Genomic DNA, 27,376 nt, shown 5'->3' with positions numbered 1-27,376 from the left:
CAAAACCAAATTTACACAATATCTTTCTACAAATCCAGCACTACAAAGGATAATAAATGGTAAAGCCCAACATAAGGAGGCAAGCTATACCCTAGAAGAAGCAAGAAACTAATCGTCTTGGCAACAAAACAAAGAGAAGAAAAGCACACAAACATAACCTCACATCCAAATATGAATACAACAGGAAGCAATAATCACTATTCCTTAATATCTCTCAATATCAATGGCCTCAACTCTCCAATAAAAAGACATAGATTAACAAACTGGATACGCAACGAGGACCCTGCATTCTGCTGCCTACAGGAAACACACCTCAGAGACAAAGACAGACACTACCTCAGAGTGAAAGGCTGGAAAAAAACTTTCCAAGCAAATGGTCGGAAGAAGCAAGCTGGAGTAGCCATTCAAATATCAGATAAAATCAATTTTCAACTAAAAGTCATCAAAAAAGATAAGGAAGGACACTTCATATTCATCAAAGGAAAAATCCACCAAGATGAACTCTCAATCCTAAATATCTATGCCCCAAATACAAGGGCACCTACATATGTAAAAGAAACCTTACTAAAGCTCAAAACACACATTGCACCTCACAAAATAATAGTAGGAGATTTCAACACCCCAATCTCATCAATGGACAGATCATGGAAACAGAAATTAAACAGAGACGTAGACAGACTAAGAGAAGTCATGAGCCAAATGGACTTAACGGATATTTATAAAACATTCTATCCTAAAGCAAAAGGATATACCTTCTTCTCAGCTCCTCATGGTACTTTCTCCAAAATTGACCATATAATTGGTCAAAAAACGGGCCTCAACAGGTACAGAAAGATAAAATAATCCCATGCGTGCTATCGGACCACCACGGCCTAAAACTGGTCTTCAATAACAATAAGGGAAGAATGCCCACATATACGTGGAAATTGAACAATGCTCTACTCAATGATAACCTGGTCAAGGAAGAAATAAAGAAAGAAATTAAAAACTTTTTAGAATTCAATGAAAATGAAGATACAACATACTCAAACTTATGGGACACAATGAAAGCTGTGCTAAGAGGAAAACTCATAGCGCTGAGTGCCTGCAGAAAGAAACAGGAAAGAGCATATGTCAGCAGCTTGACAGCACACCTAAAAGCTCTAGAACAAAAAGAAGCAAATACGCCCAGGAGGAGTAGAAGGCAGGAAATAATCAACTCAGAGCTGAAATTAACCAAGTAGAAACAAAAAGGACCAGAGAAAGAATCAACAGAACCAAAAGTTGGTTCTTTGAGAAAATCAACAAATAGATAAACCCTTAGCCAGACTAACGAGACGACACAGAGAGTGTGTCCAAATTAACAAAATCAGAAATGAAAAGGGAGACATAACTACAGATTCAGAGGAAATTCCAAAAATCATCAGATCTTACTATAAAAGCATATATTCAACAAAACTTGAAAATCTGCAGGAAATGGACAATTTCCTAGACAGATACCAGGTACCGAAGTTAAATCAGGATCAGATAAACCAGTTAAACAACCCCATAACTCCTAAGGAATTAGAAGCAGTCATTAAAGGTCTCCCAACCAAAAAGTGCCCAAGTCCAGACGGGTTTAGTGCAGAATTCTATCAGACCTTCATAGAAGACCTCATACCAATATTATCCAAACTATTCCACAAAATTGAAACAGATGGATCACTACCGAATTCCTTCTATGAAGCCACAATTTCTCTTATACCTAAACCACACAAAGACCCAACAAAGAAAGAGAACTTCAGACCAATTTCCCTTATGAATATCGACGCAAAATACTCAATAAAATTCTGGCAAACCGAATCCAAGAGCACATCAAAACAATCATCCACCATGATCAAGTAGGCTTCATCCCAGACATGCAGGGATGGTTTAATATACGGAAAACCATCAATGTGATCCATTATATAAACAAACTGAAAGAACAAAACCTCATGATCATTTCATTAGATGCTGAGAAAGCATTTGACAAAATTCAACAGCCCTTCATGATAATAGTCCTGGAAAGAATAGGAATTCAAGGCCCATACCTAAACATAGTAAAAGCCATATACAGCAAACCAGTTGCTAACATTAAACTAAATGGAGAGAAACTTGAAGCAATCCCACTACAATCAGGGACTAGACAAGGCTGCCCACTCTCTCCCTACTTATTCAATATAGTTCTTGAAGTTCTAGCCAGAGCAATCAGACAACAAAAGGAGGTCAAGTGGATACAGATCGGAAAAGAAGAACTCAAAATATCACTATTTGCAGATGATATGATAGTATATTTAAGTGATCCCAAAAGTTCCACCAGAGAACTACTAAAGCTGATAAACAACTTCAGCAATGTGGCTGGGTATAAAATTAACTCAAATAAATCAGTAGCCTTCCTCTACACAAAAGAGAAACAAGCCGAGAAAGAAATTAGGGAAACGACACCCTTCATAATAGACCCAAATAATATAAAGTACCTCGGTGTGACTTTAACCAAACAAGTAAAAGATCTGTACAATAAGAACTTCAAGACACTGAAGAAGGAAATTGAAGAAGACCTCAGAAGATGGAAAGATCTCCCATGCTCATGGATTGGCAGGATTAATATAGTAAAAATGGCCATTTTACCAAAAGCGATCTACAGATTCAATTCAATCCCCATCAAAATATCAATCCAATTCTTCAAAGAGTTAGACAGAACAATTTGCAAATTCATCTGGAATAACAAAAAACCCAGGATAGCTAAAGCTATCCTCAACAATAAAAGGACTTCAGGGGGAATCACTATCCCTGAACTCAAGCAGAATTACAGAGCAATAGTGATAAAAACTGCATGGTATTGGTACAGAGACAGACAGATAGACCAATGGAATAGAATTGAAGACCAAGAAATGAACCCACACACCTATGGTCACTTGATTTTTGACAAAGGAGCCAAAACCATCCAATGGAAAAAAGATAGCATTTTCAGCAAATGGTGCTGGTTCAACTGGAGGTCAATATGTAGAAGAATGCAGATCGATCCATGCTTATCACCCTGTACAAAGCTTAAGTCCAAGTGGATCAAGGACCTCCACATCAAACCAGACACACTCAAAGTAATAGAAGAAAAACTAGGGAAGCATCTGGAACACATGGGCACTGGAAAAAATTTCCTGAACAAAACACCAATGGCTTATGCTCTAAGATCAAGAATCAACAAATGGGATCTCATAAAACTGCAAAGCTTCTGTAAGGCAAAGGACACTGTGGTTAGGATAAAACGGCAACCAACAGATTGGGAAAAGATCTTTACCAATCCTACAACAGATAGAGGCCTTATATCCAAAATATACAAAGAACTCAAGAAGTTAGACCGCAGGGAGACAAATAACCCTATTAAAAAATGGGGTTCAGAGCTAAAAAAACAATTCACAGCTGAGGAATGCCGAATGGCTGAGAAACACCTAAAGAAATGGTCAACATCTTTAGTCATAAGGGAAATGCAAATCAAAACAACCCTGAGATTTCACCTCACACCAGTAAGAATGGCTAAGATCAAAAACTCAGGTGACAGCAGATGCTGGCGAGGATGCGGAGAAAGAGGAACACTCCTCCATTGTTGGTGGGGTTGCAGACTGGTACTACCATTCTGGAAATCAGTCTGGAGGTTCCTCAGAAAATTGGACATTGAACTGCCTGAGGATCCAGCTATACCTCTCTTGGGCATATACCCAAAAGATGCCCCAACATATAAAAAAGACACGTGCTCCACTATGTTCATCGCAGCCTTATTTATAGTAGCCAGAAGCTGGAAAGAACCCAGATGCCCTTCAACAGAGGAATGGATACAGCAAATGTGGTACATCTACACAATGGAATATTACTCAGCTATCAAAAACAACGACTTTATGAAATTCATAGGCAAATGGTTGGAACTGGAAAATATCATCCTGAGTGAGCTAACCCAGTCACAGAAAGACGTACATGGTATGCACTCATTGATAAGTGGCTATTAGCCCAAATGCTTGAATTACCCTAGATGCCTAGAGCAAATCAAACTCAAGACAGTTGATCAAAATGTGAATGCTTCACTCCTTCTTTAAATGAGGAAAAAGAATACCCTTGGCTGGGAAGGGAGAGGCAAAGATTAAAACAGACACAGAAGGAACACCCTTTCAGAGCCTGCCCCACATGTGGCCCATACATATACAGCCACCCAATTAGACAAGATGGATGAAGCAAAGAAGTGCAGACCGACAGGAGCCGGATGTAGATCGCTCCTGAGAGACACAGCCAGAATACAGCAAACACAGAGGCGAATGCCAGCAGCAAACCACTGAACTGAGAATAGGACCCCCGTTGAAGGAATCAGAGAAAGAACTGGAAGAGCTTGAAGGGGCTCGAGACCCCATATGTACAACAATGCCAAGCAACCAGAGCTTCCAGGGACTAAGCCACTACCTAAAGACTATACATGGACTGACCCTGGACTCTGACCTCATAGGTAGCAATGAATAGCCTAGTAAGAGCACCAGTGGAAGGGGAAGCCCTGGGTCCTGCTAAGACTGAACCCCCAGTGAACTAGACTGTTGGGGGGAGGGTGGCAATGGGGGGAGGGTTGGGAGGGGAATACCCATAAGGAAGGGGAGGGGGAGGGGGATGTTTGCCCGGAAACCGGGAAAGGGAATAACACTCGAAATGTATATAAGAAATACTCAAGTTAATAACAAACAAAAACAAAAAAAAAACAGAAAAAAAGACATAAGCACACTAACCAGAGAACAGCTTATTGGATGTAGTCAACTAGCAGACTCATCCACAGATGCTAGGTTACATATGCGAGCAGGGTATTTTTCAGAGAAGGACATATGACAGAGTAAGAACTTGTTGGTACTCACATAAGAAGAAATATGAATTTTAGAGGAGATTATTTTGTAAATCAAAATCGTGCTGACTGGATGCTTGGAATAAAGTCAAAACTCGTACCACAGTATGAATGTGGGAAGAAAGAATGCATTTAGACTTCAAGTGTAGGGATAGTTAGTAAGAATATCTACTCTGCTAGCTAGTCTTAGTCATCTTGCAACCGTAAGTTAGAAGTACGTAAAAGGGCACCTTAATTGAGAAAATGCTTCCATAAGATCCAGCTCTAAGGCATTTTCTTACTTAGTTATCAATTGGGGAGGGCTCAGCCCACTGTGAGTGGTGCCATCCCACAACTATGGTCCTCATTGCTATAAAACAGCAGGCTGAGTAAGCAGGAGTAAGTAAACCAGTAAGCAGAACCCATCCGTGGCCTCTGCATCAGCTTCTGACTTCAGGTTTCTGCTCCATGTGAGTTCCTGTCCTGACTTCCTTTGGTGATAAACAGCCATGTTGAAGTGTAAGCTGAATAGACCTTTCCTCTTCAACTTGCATCTTGGTCATAGTGTTTTATTGTAGCAATAGAAACCCTGACTAAAACGTATATCATTTTAGCTCTGTAATCAATAGCAATTAAAATTTGTTCTAGAACAGTCCTCTCAGATTGATTAAGATGGCGGGTCCACTAAAACAAATTCCTAACATGGGGATGATCTTCCACGAGGGGTTTTCATCCTGAGGTTTTGCTTTGCTACAAACAGTTCTAGGAGGGGATCAAGGACACCTACTGTAGAGTAAACTGGTTTCTGAAAATCCATCTTGGAGAAAATAGCTTTAGGTGAGCGTGGGATTATGCTCTGAAAGCGGCAGAAGCAGAGAGCTCAGAGGATGTGGCTGCCTCTGCAGCATAGCTCGTCCACTTTCTAGTTTTGTTTCTCTGAGCAAATCTATGAGCAACTTCCACATTGCTTCCCTGAATCTCTGACACCCTGATAAAAATAAGAAGGAAGAAATCTCATGGTGTCATAAAGAGGATCAAAGTGGAAAATGAAATATATCTTCTGTACTTCATGACCCATTAGTAATAAATAAATGTTTGCTTTTATCATTTTATTGCGAGTCAAAATTGAGTGGGGGAGAAAATATCAGGGATGGCATGAGTACTTAGAAATTAGGAATGTCACAAGAATATGAGAGGAAACATGCAAACAAAAATGAAGGCATCAGCACATGACCATTTTTTCCCACTGTGTTGACATGGAAAGCAATTTGGATTTCCAGCAATTTTCCAAATGGACCCTGATGGATTCATACCAAGATGACCACTGTGCAAGTTAGTAACTGTATTGGTACTTTTTTCTATTTATTCGTTAATTTTTGTTAACTCAACACAGGCTAGTTATTTGAGAAGAGGGAACCTTGACTGAGAAACTGCCCCTATCTGATTGGTCTATGTGCAAGAACAGGGAGGCATTATTCATTTATTTTTATTAATGATTAATTTGAATAGGCCCATTTCATGGTGGAGCAGTGTAACAGTTGGGTTGTCCTGAGTTATTTAAGCCGGCAGGCTTAATAAGCCATGAGAAACAATCCAGTCAACATTATTCCTCCATGGTCTCTGCTTCAGTTCCTGTCTTGGGTTTCTGCCTGACTTCCTTCAGTGATGGATTTTGACCTGTGAGTTGTAATCTAAAATAAACTGTTTCTGCCCTAATTTGATTCTGGCCATAGTATATCTCAGCAACAGAAACCATGGTAAAATAGTGAACGATAAGGTAGATCTCCATATTCTTCAGGGCCTCTTGTCCTTACTTAGCTCATGACTAGCTGAACAGGAGTTACTCAGTTGTTTCAGCCATCAGTAATTGCTTATCAGATGGCTCCAGCATTGACACAAAAACTCAAGCAGTCTCACTAGTGAATAGAGTGGATGGGAGCAAGGTTGATGGGAGCACCATTTTATTTATACAGCATTTCATGGCATCACGGTTCAGAAGCATAGTCAATGGAGCTTCTCCAGTCCAACTCCCTCCTTTGTCTTCTCAAACCATCTCTCCCTGATTTGATTTTATCTTTTATTGAAATATCAGGATAGTGGACTTGCTTCTTTTCTTTCTAGAGAATGAGGTCACTCTAATAAAGTGGAAATATTTACCTTAAAAACAATGTTATTTATGGAAATATTATCTCACCATGTTGCCATTAATTTATACTAAAATCTTACTTGAAGATTATATTATTAAGAATATCATATGTTTGGGACAAAAACAAGATTAAATTATTAAGAATTATTTGAGAATGCTGGCGAGATGGTATAATGTGTAAGAGTCATAATGTATTTTTTCAAAGAATCCCAGTTTAGTTCCCAACATCCATCTGTGATATCTAACAACTGCCTTTTATTGTAGCCCCAGAGGATTCCATGTTCTTTATGGCCCTTGCAGGGACCTGTAAAGACATGGCATAAACATATATATACAATTTAAAATAAAATAGCAAAATCCTCAAAACAAAAAAGTAATCATTTTGAGAACATAATTGGGATTGTGGGTGAATTTATTAACCTGTTGTTGGCTGAGATTTTTGTTGTTTGTTAAACTTTATTAATTCAGACAATTTTTTATTTACTTTTGAGATTACACTATAGTTATTTCATTTCCACCTTCTCTTACCTCTCTCTAATCCCTTCCATATACCCCTTATAACTCTCTGAAATTCATGGTCTTTGTTTTATATATATATATATATATATATATATATGTATGTATATATATTCTTAAGTATAACTTGATCGTTGTGAATAACATTACTTATATGTATGTTTTCATGGCTGACCATTTGGTATGATCTTCCCTGGATAAGATAATTGTTCCCACTCTCTGCTTAGTTGCTTGTATTGTGCAGTGCTGAGGCCTCATGGACTTTTCTATCCATTTTCGCATGTCTGAAGCTACTGTCCTTGTTCACCTCATATTTAGGCAGTTGTGTCAGTAAGAACTTATGGGTGCACCTTCTAATGTCAGTAGGAGACACAGTCTCACAGTAAACTCCCTGATCTTCCAATGTTTCCACACAGCATTCCCTGTGCCTTAAGTATAACAGTATTTTGTGTAGTGTCCATTGGGAATTCGCTCCACAACTGTGCATTTTGGTTAGTTGTGATTTCCTGTGTTTCCGACTGATGTAGGAAGAATTTTCCTTGTTGTGAGGTGAGGACTACACTATTCTGTAGGTAGAAGGACAAATATTGAGATTTTAGCTGGGAATTATAATGATTTAGTAAAGTGGTGGTTGTAGGTTTTCCTCCTAGATTCATTCCTTCATTACCTCTGGGTACTTGGCTAGGTTTTCAGTACCAGTCATGATTTCTCTCTTCTTGTATGCACCTTAAGTCTAATTATAGAGCTGTTAATGCCTGTCGATGTATGTGTACCACGACTGCACCCTTGGGTTATCATGCCATGCTAGTCAGTGTTGTGGTTCAGAGGCATCTTAACTGAGTATGACTGTTGGTTACTTTTCTCCCTCAGAAGTTTGCATGGTGCCATCTGTTACCATGAAAGCTAGTCCTCAGGGTCATGTCCATTCTGTCTCAGGGGTCTCTGGGTCATGTTTTTGAAGCAATAATGACTTACCTTCCATCTCTGAGGGACAATCCAATGTAATAACCATAGCCTGTAATGTTTTGGGGAATTTCTTGGACAACTCTGACCAATCACTCAAAAGAGAAGTTCTCAAGTCTGCTATTAAGGATTTTTGTTAGGATGTCTCTGGCTCATCATCAGCCAAGATTAGAAATTTTCACTTAAAGTATATATGTATGTTTATAAACAGAATTATGTACAGTATAGATTTTTTGTATATTGTTAATGTTATGAATCTTTATCATGTTTTCAAATATCCACGGTGTTATTTTACCTTTTTCTTTTTTCTGTTTCTGTATCTGTATCTTTATCTACATCTTTATCTACTTATGTATTTATATCTATCTATCTATCTATCTATCTATCTATCTATCTATCTACCTACCTACCTACCTACCTATCTATCTATCTATCTATCTATCTACCTACCTACCTATCTATCTATCTATCTATCTATCTATCTATCTATCTATCTACCTACCTACCTACCTACCTACCTACCTACCTACCTACCTACCTACCTACCTATCTACCTACCTACCTATCTATCTATCTATCTATCTATCTATCTATCTATCTATCTATCTATCTATCTATCTACCTACCTATCTATCTTTCTTTCTATTTTCTCCCCTCCCTAGTTAGAACTCTGCCCATCCTTACTTCCTCTGTCATATTACTTGTAATCTGGCATTTCCCTCTCTACTGCTCCTAATCCCTCTACCCGAACAATGATCCTGTCTTACTTTCCTGGTTTCTGCAGTGACTCCAGGATATGATGTGCTCCCATCTGAACATTTGGGAAGGGGAACAACTGAAGAAGGAGAATGTGCAACATTTATCCTTTTGGGTTCAGGTTACCTCACTCACTATCAGATCCATTTTAAACTAAATTATGCTTAGGAGGTTTTGGCTTTGCATCTTGGTTAGGAGAGATGACAAAGAGAATAATTTAGAGAGCAAAAAAATTATGATCTCGTGCCAGTTTGTGTGCTACAGAGAGGATAATTAGGCTGGGATGCAGGTGTGAGGGGTTACTCTCGATGAAGTATCCAGCTATAGCTTCACAGAGGGCACGAAATTAAATTGAGCTTTTCTAGGTGGCTTGGTATGGAGAACACAGGAGGGCAAGAACCTTAGATATGACAGAATTTCAAAGACGAAACCGTGAAAAAACAGAAAAATATTAATACTGGCACTTGCACACCATGAAGCGATGTGGTTGAGACAACGTTCAGAACCAAGGGATTGCACCAATGCTAACTCTTAATATTGTTCTTGTTTCTGAAGTGTTGGTTTTGAAAGAAAAATTCACTAAGACTAAAGCCCAATAATTGACTTAATAATTAAATCCCACCTCTGCCGCTCATTAACTGAGTAAATTGACAAAGTATATAAAGTACATCAATCCACTCCACCCATTTCTACAATGACAAAAATCTGTGTTGATTTAATGAATAGTGTAAGAGTAAGAGCATCCACGCTAGCAGGCACTTGGTGCCTGCTACACAAAAGAACCCCTGGAGTACTTGTCAGTTTAAACTTGCCATGACTGTCGGTATTGTAACACTTGTCCTAAGATTCTGACATTTAGAATATAATTAGATTGACAAGTGGCATGGGACTATTTATAAAGTCTCAAAGAGTGAGGCGCTCTTATCTCAGGTGACTACACATTCCTTCTTACTTGAGATATTTTCCCATTTACAACTGTGGTCATAACAGGAAATTTTAAAGTGCCTCCTTTTCATTCAGAAATATGTCCATCCCTGAGCTTAATTGTTTATGTCTTTTGAGTGGTGGAGAAAAGTAAAGGGTGCCCATCTTTTTGAGCAGGAGCAAGGCTGAGATGTAAGTGGGATATTTGGGGGATATCTGTGGCTATGACATGCAAGTGTCTCAGAGAAGGAAAGGTAGAAGGAACATCAGTAAAACTGATCTTTTACCATCTCCATCCCTGTTTAGGCCTCAAGACCTCCTTACCTTCCTGACCAGAATCACAATCTCTCATTGATCAGGTAAACCACACAAGAGACGTAAGGCTTCCATTGATGCCCCCTGATCTAAGCCAAATGTGACAACTCAGAACACAGTAGGACATGTTTTCATGGGCATATTATATTTGTCCCCTGTCCATGTCCAAGCACAATGTTTGAAAATTTGCCAATCCTGTTTGATTTTTCAGAGTATGTTCGCCACAAAGGGAACAAACTTTGCTGTAAAAGCAGGGAAATTCAACTCACACCAAGAAATTTACTTACGTGAAAGGAGGCAGGTGGGATATAAAGGGAGTGTTCTCTGATGTAAGGAGGCTAGTTCAGCTTCAGGACTTGATAGAGACACTAGGTAGAGTGCGCCAGGCACAGTTCCCTGCATCACTGAGGTGTGTCCCTGGAACAGACAACTTACTTGTACAACTAGATACTGAGTTATAACACACAGAAAAGGACCTGTAGTCCTAGGATAGAGAAGTTAAGAATGATACAAACAGTGTCTGGGTATTTATGTGTCTATGATGTTTGTAGTGTTAAGAACTTTCTCCAATTCCCTAATGCAATTAATACAACAGAAATTTCTCAAAGCTGTGTGAAGTTTTACTACTTGGACATTTCTTCTGGAACTGTGGAGACGAACCTGACCAGGTCTCTACACAAAAGTCTGAGCATCAGGTGCAGTTGTCCTGGTGTCTACTCTGAACAGGAAAATCTGAAGCAGAACTCCTGGTCTGGAGATGATATATTTCAGACATTTTATGCACAGATTTGCCACTTTCATATCTGAAGGAGGGTGAGTCCATTGTGATGTCTGAGCTGGCTAGTCCTCTTGGGAGGACAGGTTTCACAGAAAGCCCCAAGTCCACTAAGCCTATAAACTTTCACATACCAAAGAGGAACTCTTAATTTCAAGACTGTCTGAGGTGAGCTTTCTGGTAAGTCGAGGGTTCCTTTTGTAATGCAAATAGACCTTCCCCTATGCCATTATCCTTTCTTGAGAGTTGGGAAAATGCATGCCCACCTGTGTTTCAGTCACCAAGTACCAGGAAAGCAGAACATAATAGATGGAGAGCCCTAGGAATATTTCAGCCCGAGCAGCGTGGTTCACTGCTGTCTATGACATGTTGTTAAATTATTGATACCAAGCCAGATTTTGGGACACAGGCTTTGTTGTTCATAGCTAACAAAGCCACTAGAGAGAAGCCTTAATGAGAGAGCCGGGACTTAACAGTGATGGGGTGAGGCTTCTGGGCTACAAGGCTCTCCCAGAACGGGGAGAAGGCTACAAATTACCTGGACTGACCACTCTTGCAAAGAGAAAGAGAAAATAAGTGCATTAATGAAATTCTTAGAACAGATGGCAAACTGTCCTTGGATTCTCTAGTGGGGGAAAAGGGGAAAAAAACTTCCAAAGAATATTTTATATGAGTGTCTCACACAGAACCACTTACTCTGAGGACTCACAGAGAGCTATCTAAGAGACATTCGGTTAAATTATTTAACAGAAGATGACAGAAAAGAATTAGAGAAAGAAAATTTCCTATCTCACTTTAAAACCACAATGTGCTCTCTATCCACGGGTAAATCTCTGGGTCCAGATGGTTGCCCAACAGAATTTCAGCAAACATTTGGAGAGATAATAAGGCCTGTAACAGTAGATAATTACTCACTTATATATGGCTCAGTGCCCCCTCATCTACATAGGTTTCTATAGCAGGGTTTTTTGCCAAAAGAAAGCAGGCAGACCCCTCTCTACCTTCTCATTTGTAGCATTTTCCTGCTTTGCTCTGGATAGGCGCCAGGTACCTCCTCTGCATCCTACTGTTCGTAGGAAGAACTTGGCCCGGAATGGCAAGGTTAGGGAAAAGGAAACATCTTGAAATGTAGAAGCACCCGTGAGGAATCCCTCCAGGAAAATAGGAAAGGGTGCAATTTAATTAAGAGACAAGAAAACAGGAGGGAATCGCTAGAAAGAAGAGGTTCAAGGGCAAAGGGAAGGGAACAAGAGACAGTCCCCAGGGGGAGGGGTATGATTATTATGTCATAGATACTTGGATGCAATTGTCTAGACAACTCCATGTTGTACATGGATCTGAATCTTCAAAGCAAATTACAGAACAGAAGTGATGTAGCAACACTGCCATTGACGCACATGGGGTGTATTTTCAGGGTACAGTGAGAGGCTGTTAAACTCAGGTACTCAATAGATCATCCATGTTTGAAGCCATTCATTAAATTTTCTAAGTGGCCCTGGGGAGAAAAGAAAAGAATAATCAAATCAGAAAAAAAAATCAAATAATAGACCTGGGGAGAGGCCCTGCCCCAACTCTTCGCACTTCCGCTTCTCCCTTTCTCAGGCATAGCCATGAAAGGTGACATTTTGGAAATATGTGGGGTGTAATATCCACCCAGAGCATAAAAAGCAAAGGTCATGAACATTTTCTTCAGGAACTAATTTACAGTCATTTTATCAGGGGTTTAATGGGACCAATAAGCTCTACAACTCTGTGTGCTCCAGGGTTTGGGAGCAGGGATTAAGGCTGGCTCTGCTGCAGCTTTCACCTACCAGACTGGCTGTAAATGTCTCCACTGTTATAGGTGCTTCATGGAGACGGAAGTCGTGAACTCGTCTGGACTTTTACAAGGATGAATAGACCCACCCTCTCACCAGCATGGTAACTTGCCTATTTCATAGATGGAGAAACTGACTGTCAAGAGTCTTGCCTTTTAGCTGTCAGTGCATTGAGGAAACCAAGTACAAGTAAAGTAATTCCTAAGTCATTTTACCCATAGCCAGCTGAAGCTGTCTCCCAGCTCCTGTTAGATAAATTGTATCATCCACGTGTCAGAAGCAAGCTGAGTGATGAACACTGATTAATTTGAAGATAACAGCTACCATTTATTGACTACTTATGCCATTTGAGACTGACTTTGTTTTTTGTTTTGTTTTGTTTTTTGGTTATTGTCCTTGTTTTGTTTATTCTCAATAATTAATTTATTTAATTTGCATCCAGATTGCAGCTTCCCCTCCTTTACTCCTTCCTTCCATTCCCTCCTCTCACATTCCTTCCCCAATTTATCTCCCCTTTTCCATGGATATCAATCAGCCTTAGCATATCACGTTGCAGCAGGACTAGGTACAGCTCTATGGAGGCTAGACATGGCAGTCCAATTAGAGGAAAGTAATCCAAAAGCAGGCTACAGAGTCAGAGACGGTCCCTGTTTCTGCTGTTACCATTCCCACATACGGTGCCTAAGTCGGTCCAATGCATATTCTTTGGTTGATGGTTCAGTCTCATTGAGCCCCTATATGCCTGGATTCACTAGTTCTTTAAGTGTTCCGTGGTATCCGCCACTTCCATAGCTTCTTAAACCTTTCCTTCCCCTTTTCCACAAATTCTCCAAGCTCTGCCTAATGTTTGGCTCTGGGTCTCTGCGTTTGCTTCCAACAGCTGTTGGCAGGAGCCTCTCGGAGAGCAGTTATGCTAGACTCCTGTCTGCAAGTAAAGCAGAACATTATTAGTAGTGTTGGAGGTGGCTAAGTAACAAGGAGGGTTTGAGAGAGGAGGCTTGAATCTCACTGAGGAGAAATAAAATAGATATCAGTGGTAGATGGAAGGAGGGAAATGTGTTGGAGGAGTATGGGGAGGGTAATAGGAGCAATCAAGTGTGGGGAGGACAGAGGAAGAGAGAACTGGGAGAGAGACATGAAATAGGGGAGCTTATTTCTGGGATGAGTTAGAAACCAAGGAGAATGGGAGCTCCTTGGAATCTAAGATGGTGACCCTAGTTACAATCCATAGTAGTAGGGGATATGGGGCCGAAATAGCAACCTCTAGTAACCAGGTAGAGCATCCAATGGAGGGATTGGGACACCAACTCAGCCAATTTTTCCTGCATGGATAAAGATGAAACAGAAATTAGGGAAATGTTCAACCAATGAGAGGCTCACCTTGAGACTCATGTCATGGCATAACAGAAAGCCCATCCCTGAGACTGAATTTGAACTCCTGATCCTCCTGTCTCAAACCTCCTGATTGCTGGAATGATAGGGATGACCAGCATGCTCAATGAGGTCAAGACACTGCCCTACCCCTCTTGAGAAAAGTAGCTTTTCCATGGCTTTATTAGAATCCCTATGAGTCAACTTTTACAAAAAAACAAAAAAGCAAAAAACAAACAAACAAAAAAACCCACTTTATAAAACCGGTTGTATCTGAGGCTTTTTGAAGCTAAAAGCGATCACAAGTATATTTAAAAGTCTCTCAGGTAAATTCAACATGTATCCAAACTTAAGATTATTTTGGTTAAGAAGAGATGTTTGGAAATGGAAGAATATGCAGAATTAACAAAAGGTTCTTCTTTCTTTCTTTTTAAGTTTGTACTTAAAAGAAACTTCAGCTACATGTTTCAGGATGCATAGAAAGGGTCACCAGAGCTGGTGGGGGAAGAAACAGATGGGTCATTTACAATGAACCAGTTTCCAGAGAAAATGAAGGGACTGTGTTTTGGCCTCTCCTTTCTGTCTCTTTCATTCTTACAGTTGTCTGTCTTTCTACCAGACTATAAATTATTTGATGTGTGGGGCACTAGCTGGGCCATTTCTTATGCCCAGTACCTTGGGTTATGTGTAATAGGTCTTTAAATGTTGGGTCCATAAAGGAATACATTTCAGAAATTAAAAAAAGAGAGAGACTTTCTAATTGTCTCTCTCACAGAGCTTGGAATTCAACCATTTTTAGAATAAAATTCTGAGATTCTGACTTAAGAAATGTCCTCTGGATGGCCTTGTTGGGGACCAAAGGAAGGAGAAGCCCTTGGTCCTGCCAAGGTTAGACCCCAGTGTAAGGGAATATGGGGTTGGGAAGAGGGGTGGATGGGGAGGGGAACACCTGTATTGAAGAAGGGGAGTGGGAGGGGATGGGGAGTATGGACAAGAAGCCTGGAATAACATTTGAAATGCAAATAAAGAAATATCCAATTTAAAAAACAAAGAAATGTCTTCTGGGTAGTGCATTGTGTCTTGAAACCTCCAGCTATGTGACTGCTTAAATTGCATTGACTAATTAGTCAATCTGAAAGACCCCCAAAGCAGAGAGACCCTCACTAAAGACTTGGGATGAAGCTACCCCCCAAGAACTCATGTAAGACCGTCCTTGCTGTAAAAACATGAGGTTTATTGATAGGAACCAGTACACTGGGGTCAATACTCGTATCCCACACATGGGCAGAGGAGTTCAACCCCGAGCGGCTGGGAGAAGAGGTATTTAAAGGAAGAAACCACAAATGTCGAGAATACCAGTGAAAAATCACAAGGAGGAGCTTCCTGTTTCTCAAGATTGTTTAACTTTATGGTCAGCTAGTTCCTGGGAGGAGCTTCCTCTTTTTCAAGATTGTTCTTTAAGATTTTAATCTAACTTTATGGTCAGCTAGTTCCTGGTAGAAAGTTGCTGAACCGTCTGGTATAATTATCAGTTCTATGGTCAGTCAAGTTCCTGGAACAGAGTCACTGAACTGGCTAACCTACATTTTTGGCTCTACTCTGTTTGCTAGGGGGTCTGAATTTTTCTGGTTCTTCAAATCAATTACCATTAATACCTGTAGATAAAAGTCTCCTAGGTTGTTTCCATACAGCAAATTCAAGCAGTGAGAGGATGAAGCTTAGAGATTGGAAATCTACTCTTAAGCGTTTGGAAAGCAACAGGAAAAAGGCTGTATTGCCAAGATCGTGTGTGTGTGTGTGTGTGTGTGTGTGTGTGTGTGTGTGTGTGTGTGTGTGTGTGTATAGCTAGAAGGTCAAGAAAAGTCCACTATCAATAAAGTATCATGTTGTCACAGCTAATCCTAGTGCCAAACTTGGGGCCACCAATCACCAGATTATTTTAAGATATCATTTGTGAGTCTGGATTCTCTGAATATAGACTATCCAACATATCAATTGATGAAAGTTGAAGATGAAAGCTTGACAGTTCTCAAGTCATTCTGAGAAAGGCTCACCCATGTCTCAGTTCTGACTGTAGCCAGCAGGAATGCCCCTTGCCTAACATCTATTCCTTTATTTTATGCCCTTGGCCAATATCCATCTTGAGGTCACATTGCCTTTGAACTGAACTACCTTACCCAAAGCCATTGCACTGCCATACTTCCAACCCTAGATGAAACTTCCTTCTCTGGAATATTTATAATTTGCATATTTCTCCCTTATCTTAAATACTTCCCTGTATAATATTTTTCTAGCTCTTCACCTTAATCTTAAAAGTATCTTTACTTTCAAAGTAGCAAGTTTAACATTATCCACAGATCCCAATTTCCCATCTTTCTAGCGTTTTGCTCTAGCGGCTTTATTTCAAATGTTTGAGTGAGTTCCTTCAACCATTTCTTGTTTTTCTATCTGTGGATTATCCTGCTTTCCCTCTTCCGTCTCAGTCAAGGCTTGATGTGTCACTATAATTCAATCTGTGCAAAGACCCATCACTGTGTTCCCTGTTCTTAAATTCACAAACTTTCAGTGAAGTGATTGGTAGGAAATATGCTTTTCTGAGGAATTATCCCTAGAACAGCATGATACCGTAGCTCCACACTTGTGCTAGCAGACTGTGGGGACCCACGTCCTGCAGTGAGTGGTACTGTACTCTCTGGTAGATTCTGCTGTGTTTATCTGGCCGGCAACCCTTCAGCTTGACTGTAACTTGTATAGAACTCCAGTTGCTACCAATCTAGCCACCTTGTCTGCATTGCCAAGTTTCAGCAGGTGATCTCATCCTTCATTTTTAGTGGAAGTAAATGGCATCACACAAGACTCCAATGGCTCAACTTTCTGAGGATGCCATCCCCTTCTCTGACAATAACGTTGCTGGGGGTGATTGATGGGTCTCAGACTGGTGCTACACTCCAAGTCCAGTTGCAGCATAGTCTTCACCAGCATTCTCATTGCAGCAAGTTGCACCAGATCCCTTATGTAATCAGCCCGGTCAGAACTTCACAACTTCTACCCTCCTGTTGATGAAATTTGGTATCTAGGCATAATTACATTTTCCTGTCCCCCCAATACTCTGATGCCGAGGCAGGGAGATAACCAGCTTCAAAGGAGCCTGAGCTGCCTATGAGGCCCAGTCTCTGAAAGCTAACACAGTTTTAAACTCCTCACCCACCTTCATTGCTATACGCCACCCTGTGACTCTTGCCATCTTAAGAGTAGAATTTCAACATGTTGTTTCAGGAGCTCATGCTCTTTTATTCTGGTTAGAATACAGCATGAGATCTGTATGCCTGTTAAGTGTGGATCGCGTTGAGTACAGGGCATACCTAGCACAAGATCTTTGGAGATTATTTATCTGACTTGACAGAAACGTCACACTCATTTCTTCACTCATACATCCATGCCTTGGCAATTGCCATTTTACTTTGATTTGATGGGTTTGACTACCTGGTGTATTTCACAATTGTAGAATTGTACAGTATTTTTGCATGTGTACCTGGTTTCTTTCACAGAACGGAATGTCAAGAATCATTAGCTGGGTATCCTTTTTAAAAAAATAATAATAATAATTTAAGTGTATAAATTGACATAGATACTATTTGTAATTGATATAATTTATATTTTATATTAATATTAAACCTTTAAAAAAATACAAGTATCATTATGTAGCCAAGGGTGACTCTGAAGAAGAGAGATCTGTCTCAGCATTTGAATGCTGAAATTAAAGCTTGGTCCATTATGCCAGACTGGCACCATACCTTGTTCATATACCAACTGCTCTACAGCAATTAAATTGTTTCCAATCATCTGCTTCTGTGAATCCAGAGCATCTGGAAGTCACTTTGCTCAAGGTCATGTCTAAAATCCATCGTTCCACTCACTTTTGCACTAAAGTCCACCACATTATATTTTTTTCTTTTCCATGTTTTCTTGATTTCTAAAAAAAAAGAAAGAAAGAAAACAAACTCTTTTTACCATCTTTTTCCTGGAGACTTCCTGTAGATGACATCAACACCATTATTTTTTTTTAACTAACTTCTAGGTAATGACCATAATGAGCATTGACGATTCAGTACTCAATCCTAAGCCTTCCTTCACCTGTTAAACTTTACTGTCTGTTCTTGGCAACCATAACCAACCACAGATAGTTCTCATGTGTTCAGTAATAACTTGAAATTCCAATCCTAACATGGGCATTCTTCTGGGCTTTATCCCCATGTGGTCAGCTGTGACATTTTCAATTTGGTGCTTGATAGATAATTCCGAATTTTTATCAAGCTCATTTGATTGAGTTGGCAACATTTCTTACTGGTATTTGATCTTGAGTGCACTGCTTCTGAGACCTCAATATTGAGTCATCCAGGAGCAGAGGCAGACAGCTGTCTCTGTAGAAGTCATGATGTTCTTTTCATCTTAACAGGTTTTTTAAATGCAGGCATATGTGCACACTAAAAGGTGAATCTTGCTTTTCAAGCTCCATCATGACTAAAAGCACAACTCTGGATAATGATATGGAATCTTCAGGATTCTAGCAATGATGTTTTTACACAGCACAGATGTGCCTCTTTCCTTGTTCTTTCTCCTTCTTTTCTAAAGTGACAGGATGCCTGTGTGAGGACCATCCTTTACTGCATTCTGGGCAAAAGCGTCAGCTGTACTAAATGGTAACATCCCCAATTTCCCATAATGTCCTGTGATGGGATGTCATACAGCCCTGAACTTATCCTTAGGTATATGTTGTTTCTTTTGTTAAAATGATTCATTTTGCCAGATATGGTAGCACATACTTTTAATACTAGCTCTAGGGAGGCAACGAATTATGGACTCACATCAATTCAAGGCTGTCCTGGTTGATAAAGACTGCCAGGCCAGCCAGAAGTACACTATGAGATCATGTCTTGATTATTTGATTTTAAAAAAAAGTCGGTGTGTATGGGCAGGCATGCACATATTTGTAGGGTGCTAAGGAGAGAAGATTAGAGGATCAGATATGGTGGAGATAGACTTATGGGTGGTTGTGAATTGCGCAATATTTACACTGGGAACTGAACTTGGATCATCTATAAGAGAAGCATGTGTGTGCTCTTGATGCCTGAACCCTTTCTCCAACTCCACATATGCCATTTATAACCAAAAATTTAGCTTATAGTGTTTGAATTAACTTGCATTGCAAATATATTTTCCAACCATAGCTCTTTCCTCTTTTTTATTGTTGTTTTGAATTGTGCTTTCACATTTTATGAACATGATAGCCAAGTTCTTTTCTACTGAGCCGCATTTCTGGCCCTCAAAGAATGTTTTGGGTTTTTTTTTTTTTTTTGCTGTTTTGTTTTTTTTTTTTGTTTTTGTTTTTTGAATATACACAAACCTGAAGCTGGATTTGTATGTATGCTGTAAAGTGAGAAATTCAGGTGCAATTGCTTTATATGTAGAGCTCATTTTATTTATACCTGTTGCCACATTTTCCCCTTAGTGAGCTGAGAACTGTGTCTTATATTCATGAGTGGATTTGGGAGTACCTTGTTTCTCTTTTGAAATCTGTTTCTTTCTACTCTGGTAGACTTCATTTGTGGGTTTGAATGAGAGATGGAATACTGTTCAAAGTGTATACTGCTCTCTCTTAGGTGTATACTAACACCTAATTTAGTTATTTGAACATACAATGAGTGGCTCCCAACTGACTATAAATTTAGCTCTCGGGGATATGATCCTTCCTCTAGACATCTGGGAAGACCAGTGTTCTGTTCTCATTTATCTTTTCCACATTTATCTTTAGTGACTCATGGCTCATATTTTATATATCATATATATTATATATATGCTTAGATTGCATAGATGAATTTACAAATCATTTAAAATAAGAAGAAAAAATTAAAAAGTTCAAGAAGACAGATGATTTACAGGGTAAAAGTACTCACTGTCCAAGACTAAAGACCCAACTTCTACTCCTGGCACCCAAATGATGGAAGGAGAAAATGAACTCCTGCAAGATATATTTTGCCCTCTACATGTATGCCATGGCCTGTGAATACAAGTATACAAACACACACACACACACAAACATACACACACACACACACACACACACACACACACACACACACACAAACACACACACACAGAGTATAAAATGAAATTAAAGAACTGACAACTTGAAATGCTATCCCTTCTTTGAGCACATTGTTTTTCCATCATGGAAAAGTCTGATCTTTTCTGAAGAGGAAACAGTGTGGGAGTGGGTCTAGAGGAGAGGAGGTTGGGGAGAAGCTGGAATGACAGGAGGTAAGGGAAACTTTGACTGGGGTGTATTATATGACAGGAGAATCTGTTTTCAATAAAAGTAAAAAAGTAACTCTAAGTACAATTTCGTATTTTTCAAAGTACAGGCTTTCCTTGTCTTTCATTAGATTTATTCTCAGTTACTTAGTGGTGTTATCACTTGTAATTTCACCTATGGAGTATGACAATTCAAATTGCCTTTATTTATTTTGTCACCCATGAGTCTAAGATTATTTATAGCTGCCTAAAATTTATGTATATGCATCTTCTTATCACCCTCAGCAATGGGGTTCTGATTCTTGCTTTCTAAACTCTCACATTTTTGTTTTGATCACACTGTATTGGAGAACTTATTCAACACAAGGAGTTGAAGGCATGAGAGATGGAATACTGTTCAAAGTGTATACTGCTCTCTCAGAACACCTAATTTAGTTACTTGAACATACAATGAGTGACTCCCCACTGACTATAAATTTAGCTCTCAGGGATATGACCCTCCCTCTAGACTTTGTGGACAACTACAGACGTGTTCATACGTATACACAGAACATACACATACACACACAGCACATAAAAAACTAAGTTTTCTAAAAACAAAAGCAAATCAAAGAGTCAAATTGATGAAAGAAATCACATTTTTTATTACTAAGCTTGGCAGGAGCATAAATGCATGTGACACACACACACACACACACACACACACACACACGTGTGTGTATGTGTGTGTATGTTTACCTCAAACACTTATATGAGATTTTCTTTCTTTCAATTTGCATTCCTGGAATAATTCTTAATTGGTCAGTATATTTTCTATGGGTGGATTCTGATAGATTTGTAGATTTGCCGTATGACTTGCTGCCCTTGCTTTGAATACCTTGGTTGACTTTTTCCTTCTGCCTGGCCTTCCCTTTAGAGATGAATCAGCCTGACTTTTTCCAGTGCTTTGGGCATCATTGTGATCAAGACCTGTTTTGCATTGTAGTGGCAATATAATATTTTATGTGGACAGTAATATTTAGATTATAAAAGATTTCCTACACACAGGAGCTTATTACCATAAACTTCAAACATAAAAATAAAATAACCAAAATTATGCCATCAGTTATATCCTTAACCATCTGAAGTACAATAATTTTTAATTCCTTGACTTTTCTACATTAATTTTACATGAAAGCAGCCATTTCAGAAACTGTCTTTGTATAACATTTTGCCATCATCTCTCTCCCTCCCTCCCTGTTTTCTTATTCTTCCATTTTTTGTCCTTCATTTATGGTTTTATTTCCAGATGTAGTCAAGTTGACAACCAAGAATAGCCATAACAATAGTTCTTAACACAGACAGCATTCTTCTTGTGCATCAGACTGTAACAAATATTATCTTGTTTAATATAGCCAACACGTGCATTTGAACTCTGAAGTGTGATGGTGGATAGGAGGTACTGAATGTACTAGTTTGCATAAAATATTTCTAAATTGCCATATCTGATATGACAGTAAATGTGTATTAACAAGAACTTAGGTTTGTACATTTATCCTGAATCTCAAAGAAGCTCTACATTATCTTTTAATTAAAATTAGCATTTATTTAGTTTTCTTTATTGGACACTTTATGTATTTACATTTTAAATGCTATCCCCTTTCCCACTTAACACTCTTGAAACCCCCCATCCCACTGTCCTTCCCCCTGCTTCGAGGAGGGTGCTCCCCCTCCCATTCACCCACTCCTACCTAACTGCCCTGGCATTTCCCTACCCTGGGGAAATAATCTTTCACAGGACCAAGGGCTTCTCCTCCTATTGATGCCAGCCAATGCCACCCTCTGCTACATATGGGGCTGGAGTCACAGGTCCCTCGATAGGTAGTCTTTGGTTGGTAGTTTAGTCTTTGGGAGTCCATTTTCTTTTTATACTTTTCTCCCTTCTTCCACCTTCCCTCTTTCCTTCCCTCCCTCACTTCTCATTATTTCCCTCACCCCTGTATTTTATCTCACCTGTCATCTTTCTTCCTTCTCCCTCTCCCCACCTTCCTTTTCTGTTTTTCTTCTGATATCTCTGTCTTTTTTATTTCTTCTTTTTTTTTCTCAGTATTTATTATTTGAAATTTAGGATAATGGGCATGTATTCTGTGGGAACTTTCATTTTTCTGATTTTCTTTCTAACTTTCTATCTCTCTGCTCTTCATGACTACTTATTTTGCAATGAGATGTTCTAACCTTTAAGATCCAGTTTTTGGGCTGATATGGTTATTGGGCCATTGAAAATGTTAGAGGCCTTGAGTGTCTCACTAGAGTCAATGAAGGTTTCCAAAAACAATATGCATATCTGTTTTCCAGCATATGATTTTTGAGATTACAGTACTTGCTTAATTCTCTTTATATTTAACTTAACTTATAGTACAGTTCACTATTATTGATGTATAGCCAATACCTAAATAAGTACTTGAAATCCATCAATCTCCACTATAAGACAGAATTGTACTATTAACACTCATCTGGGTGAAAGCTTTCTTCCTAGGTTCTTTTGAATCCATTTTGCATTTGCAGATACACGAATTGCTTCTGTTTTTATTTTGGTATTTATTTTTAAAGATATCCTAAAATTCCTCAATATAAGCATATCAATTTGCATTTATGTGGATAGAAATCATTTTAATAACCAATATCTTATTTTCATAACCTATTTGTAGCAATGGGAATGGATTCTGCTTTACTTTCAAACAGAAGAACATTTAGTCTCTTTTGAGAAGCTTAGTTCTAAGCCACTACCCAAAGACTATACATGGGCTGACCCTGGGCTCCAACCTCATAGATAGCGATGAATAGCCTAGTAAGAGCACCAGTGGAAGGGGAAGCCCTTGGTCCTGCCAAGACTGAACCCCCAGTAAATGAGATTCTTGGGGGGAGGGCGGTATGGGAGGAGGATGGGGAGGGGAACACCTATATAGAAGGGGAGGGGGAGAGGTTAGGGGGATGTTGGCCTGGAAACCAGGAAAGGGAATAACATTTGAAGTGTAAATAAGAAATACCCAGTTTAATAAAGAGGGAAAATAAAAGAAAGAAACTTAGTCCTTGCCAATCCCATCTGCTTCAAAACCGTAGATGATAAGACCTGAAGTTTAGCTCTGTGTTAAGTATCTGTTTGCTTTCTGTTTCATTAATATATTGCTTTTATTTTTCACTACATTACATAATTTGGGCTTGCTCACTACATGTTTTATCCCTATTAGTATATGAGAAGGCCGAAGCGGTAGAGTACAACATACAGAAAATTATCTTGAACAAGAAAGACAGAATTTTCCAGACATGCTTTGGGCAATAGAAACTTCATCTTCCATCAGAGTACCTCAGAGAGTAAAGCTTCATCCTAGTCTTCTTTACCCTTGTCTCCTAGATTCAACCATGTGCAACAGCTTGTGGATTTTTACCAGCAATCCACCAGAAATCCTTCTCCTTTTTTCTAATGTGTTCCACTTTGACCTAAGCTCTCAGTCTTCTGCAGTAGTTTTTCCTGTACAGTTCCTCTGGGTCTGAGCCATTATTCACATGGTGATGCTGGGTTATTATTCTAAGATACAGTAAGATTATATCTTTCCATATGGTATTCAATGTTCTTATGGCAACTAAGAACCACACTGTATTATAAAATTAAACCTGACATTCTCCCTTGGGAATCTGTTGCCAAGACTCTTTTCTTCGCTATGTGTTCTATTCAAACTCATCTCCTCTCTGGCCTTTATATACCTCTTACTCTGGGTTCATGTATATTATCCTATCTTTTAAAAATACTTTTTCTTTCTTTATTTTGTTTAACCTCTTTTTATAAACAACTTCTTAAAGTCTGTTAGGAGGACTTCCTGGACAGTGCAACATCCTTCAGGTTGTGATTACATGCCGTCAACATATCTCCCTTCAGAATGTTGTTGGTGGCCTCTTCCTTGCCTTGCTTATTGAATAGAATTTCTACTTGCACAGTTAGCGCTCATCAAAGACTGTTCTAGCTATAAATAAATAGCTAGAAATCACTGAACCCACACACAAACATACATATATGCACACACACTCACACATCCAAACACCTATATACACATACTTCATTCAGGTCATGTGATTGGATAAATATCGCACAGTACCCTTTTTATAAATACTCCTTGCTCATGGGCTTGCCACATCTCTTCAATTTTGACTAATCTTCTAACTGTCTAGACTCTCCATTTCTTACAGTAACACTTATGTTTGGTGCCTTTAGTGTAACAGTATTATCAGATTGTTTAGTTTCCAAGAGGCAGCCGTGTCAGAGAACATACACAACATGAGAATTTTCCAGGTAAAGATGTCAAAGGAAACTGCACTGCCTAATTCTATTACAAATGGTGTGCACACTAAATTCCCGAAGTAGCTATCATTGTAACTGTGTCATTCATATTCTAACATGGTCAACAGTTTAGGTCAGCTGAAAGGAATAAGTATTGTAAGGTTTAAATCATAGTGAGAGGCTTGTTCAGATTGCATTAACTTCATGCTCAGGTTCTAAGGTCCAGCCTAGAGTTCTTTCCATTGACAAGGTTCTTGGGCAGATATTTATGCTATAAATTAGAGGCAAATTCCATATTGTTAGCTACAGGTCATTAAGTCACTGGTGAGTCCTTGTGCTGTACTAATACCAGATAACCAGATAATAACTCATTTTAAATTTTTAACATATTTTTTGGATATTTTTATTTACATTTCAAATGTTACCCCTTTCCCGGTTTCCCATCCATACCCCCCCCATCTTGTCCCCTCCCCCTTCTTGTATGAGGGTGTTCTCCCACCCAACCACTTACCTGTTCCTGCCTCCACACCCTGACATTCTGACATTCCCCCACAGTCTAGCCTTGGCAGGACCAAGGGCTTCTCCTTCCATTGCTGTCCAACAAGGCCATCCTCTGTTACATATGAGCTGAAGCCATGGGTTGTCCATGTGTACTCTTTGGATGGTGGTTTAGTCCCTGGGAGCTCTGGTTGGTTGGCACTGTTGCTCTTATGGGGTTGCAAACCCCTTCAGCTCCTTCAATCCTTTCTCTAATTCCTCCAATGGAGTTCAATGTTTAGCTGCTAGCACTTGTCTCTGTATTTGTCAGGCTCTGACAGAGCTTCTCAGGAGACAGGTATATCAGGCTCCTGTCAGCATGCACTTTCTTGGCCTCAGAAATATTGTCAATTAATTTGTTTGTTATAAAAAGCAGATATTTGAATAAGGAACTCTTGAAGATATTTATAATGCTCTAAAAGAGAGCAATCTAACCCTATTTATGAGAGGCAAGCAATCTTCTGACAGGGAAGAAAGGTGAATTTTGCATCATATTAGCAAGTAACATTGGGTGAGGAGTTGGATATTTAAAAGGCTGCAAGTGTTATGGGAGAACTCTTCATATCTCATTATTATATTTAATATTCAATGTTATGGGTTCAAGACTATTATTACCTCTAATTTATAAATGAATAAATTGTGACCCAGAAGATTTAAATAATTTACTCAAGGTCAAACTGCCAAACCAGCATGGAAATCTCCAGATCAATTAATCTCCTAGATGAATGGTAGAATTTCTGGGGTTGGCCTCTCACCAACCTCTGATGAGCCTAATAGGACTGGTTGCTAGTGTCAAACTTGCTAGAATACAATAGAAAACAATAGAAACTACTGACACGAATTTCAAAAATACTTGCCACAGCGAAGGATCTAAGTTATGTAAGACTGAGATGTAATGATGAAGCAAACCCAAACTAAGCAAAAACCCTAGGAGTAACCGCTTGTTACACCTCTAGGCCAACCTTTGCATAAGGTCAGCTAGCTGAGGGTCCAGCCTTGGGTACAGGGTAGAGGAAATTAAACTCTATCTTCTGCATTTTGGAAAGCTTTGCTTTCACATTATAACAAAGTTTCAAAAAAAATACCTAAAGTGATAGGAAGTAGTTTAGTTTCTGGTGGTACAACAGAACATATTTAAGAATGTGAGTTCAACCCAAGAAATAAGACCAGTCTTGGTGGTGTTATTACCGATTTGTAATAACAACTCAAATACCCAGAGTTTCATGCCTTGTGCCACCAAAGTTGTGATGGATCTATGTTCCTTTTGTTTATTTCTTCCAATCTCTGTTAAATAATGGTCTTTTATCCATAAACTTCTGGTTTAAAGCAAATGAGTCTCAGAGTTTTTAACTTCGATTATCTAAAGAATCCATCCTCTATCTTGCATTATGTTTTATGCTTGTATTGATCAAAGGTTTCCACTAGGTTTAAGTGCAAAAGATATGCAGATTTTAGGGTATAAATGGTGGGAAGTAGGCGAGGAATACATGTAGGGATTTATGGCTGATTTGCGACTGTTGAGAAGGGTCAGGGAAGAGCTTCCCAAACCATCATAGACCATCTGCCACTAAGGCTGATGTCACAGAGGTGCACAGTTTGTTTGGTAGCTTCTATTGTCTTCTAATTGTCTTTAAGCTATTTGAAATATTGCACAGAATATCTAACATGGAGACCATTATGTAAAGAAGTTGAGAGATTTAAAATCATTCCTGATTTGGAGATGGAAATTTGAGAAATCAAAGTGTCTAGCATTGACTAGCTCACCAATATGAAGCACGTGAGGAAACCT

The 27,376-nt window shown here is 39.1% G+C and overlaps 1 long non-coding RNA gene across 2 annotated transcripts in view; it reads left to right on the top strand.

Annotated features, from left to right (window-relative positions):
* Positions 1-11,169: 11,169 nt before the first annotated feature.
* LOC102546931 (uncharacterized) overlaps positions 11,170-27,376 on the top strand; it is a 98,804-nt gene continuing 82,597 nt past the window's right edge. The window contains exons 1-2 of one of the 2 annotated variants that reach the window (XR_005496169.2): positions 11,170-11,418; positions 13,082-13,158. This is a non-coding gene — a long non-coding RNA (uncharacterized LOC102546931). Of the gene's footprint in view, positions 12,680-13,081; positions 13,159-27,376 lie in introns of both variants that reach the window. The other variant, XR_361280.5, reaches the window with a different exon arrangement.

The sequence above is a fragment of the Rattus norvegicus genome, chromosome 18 (assembly GCF_036323735.1).
Source record: "Rattus norvegicus strain BN/NHsdMcwi chromosome 18, GRCr8, whole genome shotgun sequence".
Classification (NCBI taxonomy): domain Eukaryota; kingdom Metazoa; phylum Chordata; class Mammalia; order Rodentia; family Muridae; genus Rattus; species Rattus norvegicus.
The sequence above is the reverse complement of the archived record's forward strand: the minus strand, read 5'-3'. Positions and strand labels throughout refer to the sequence as shown.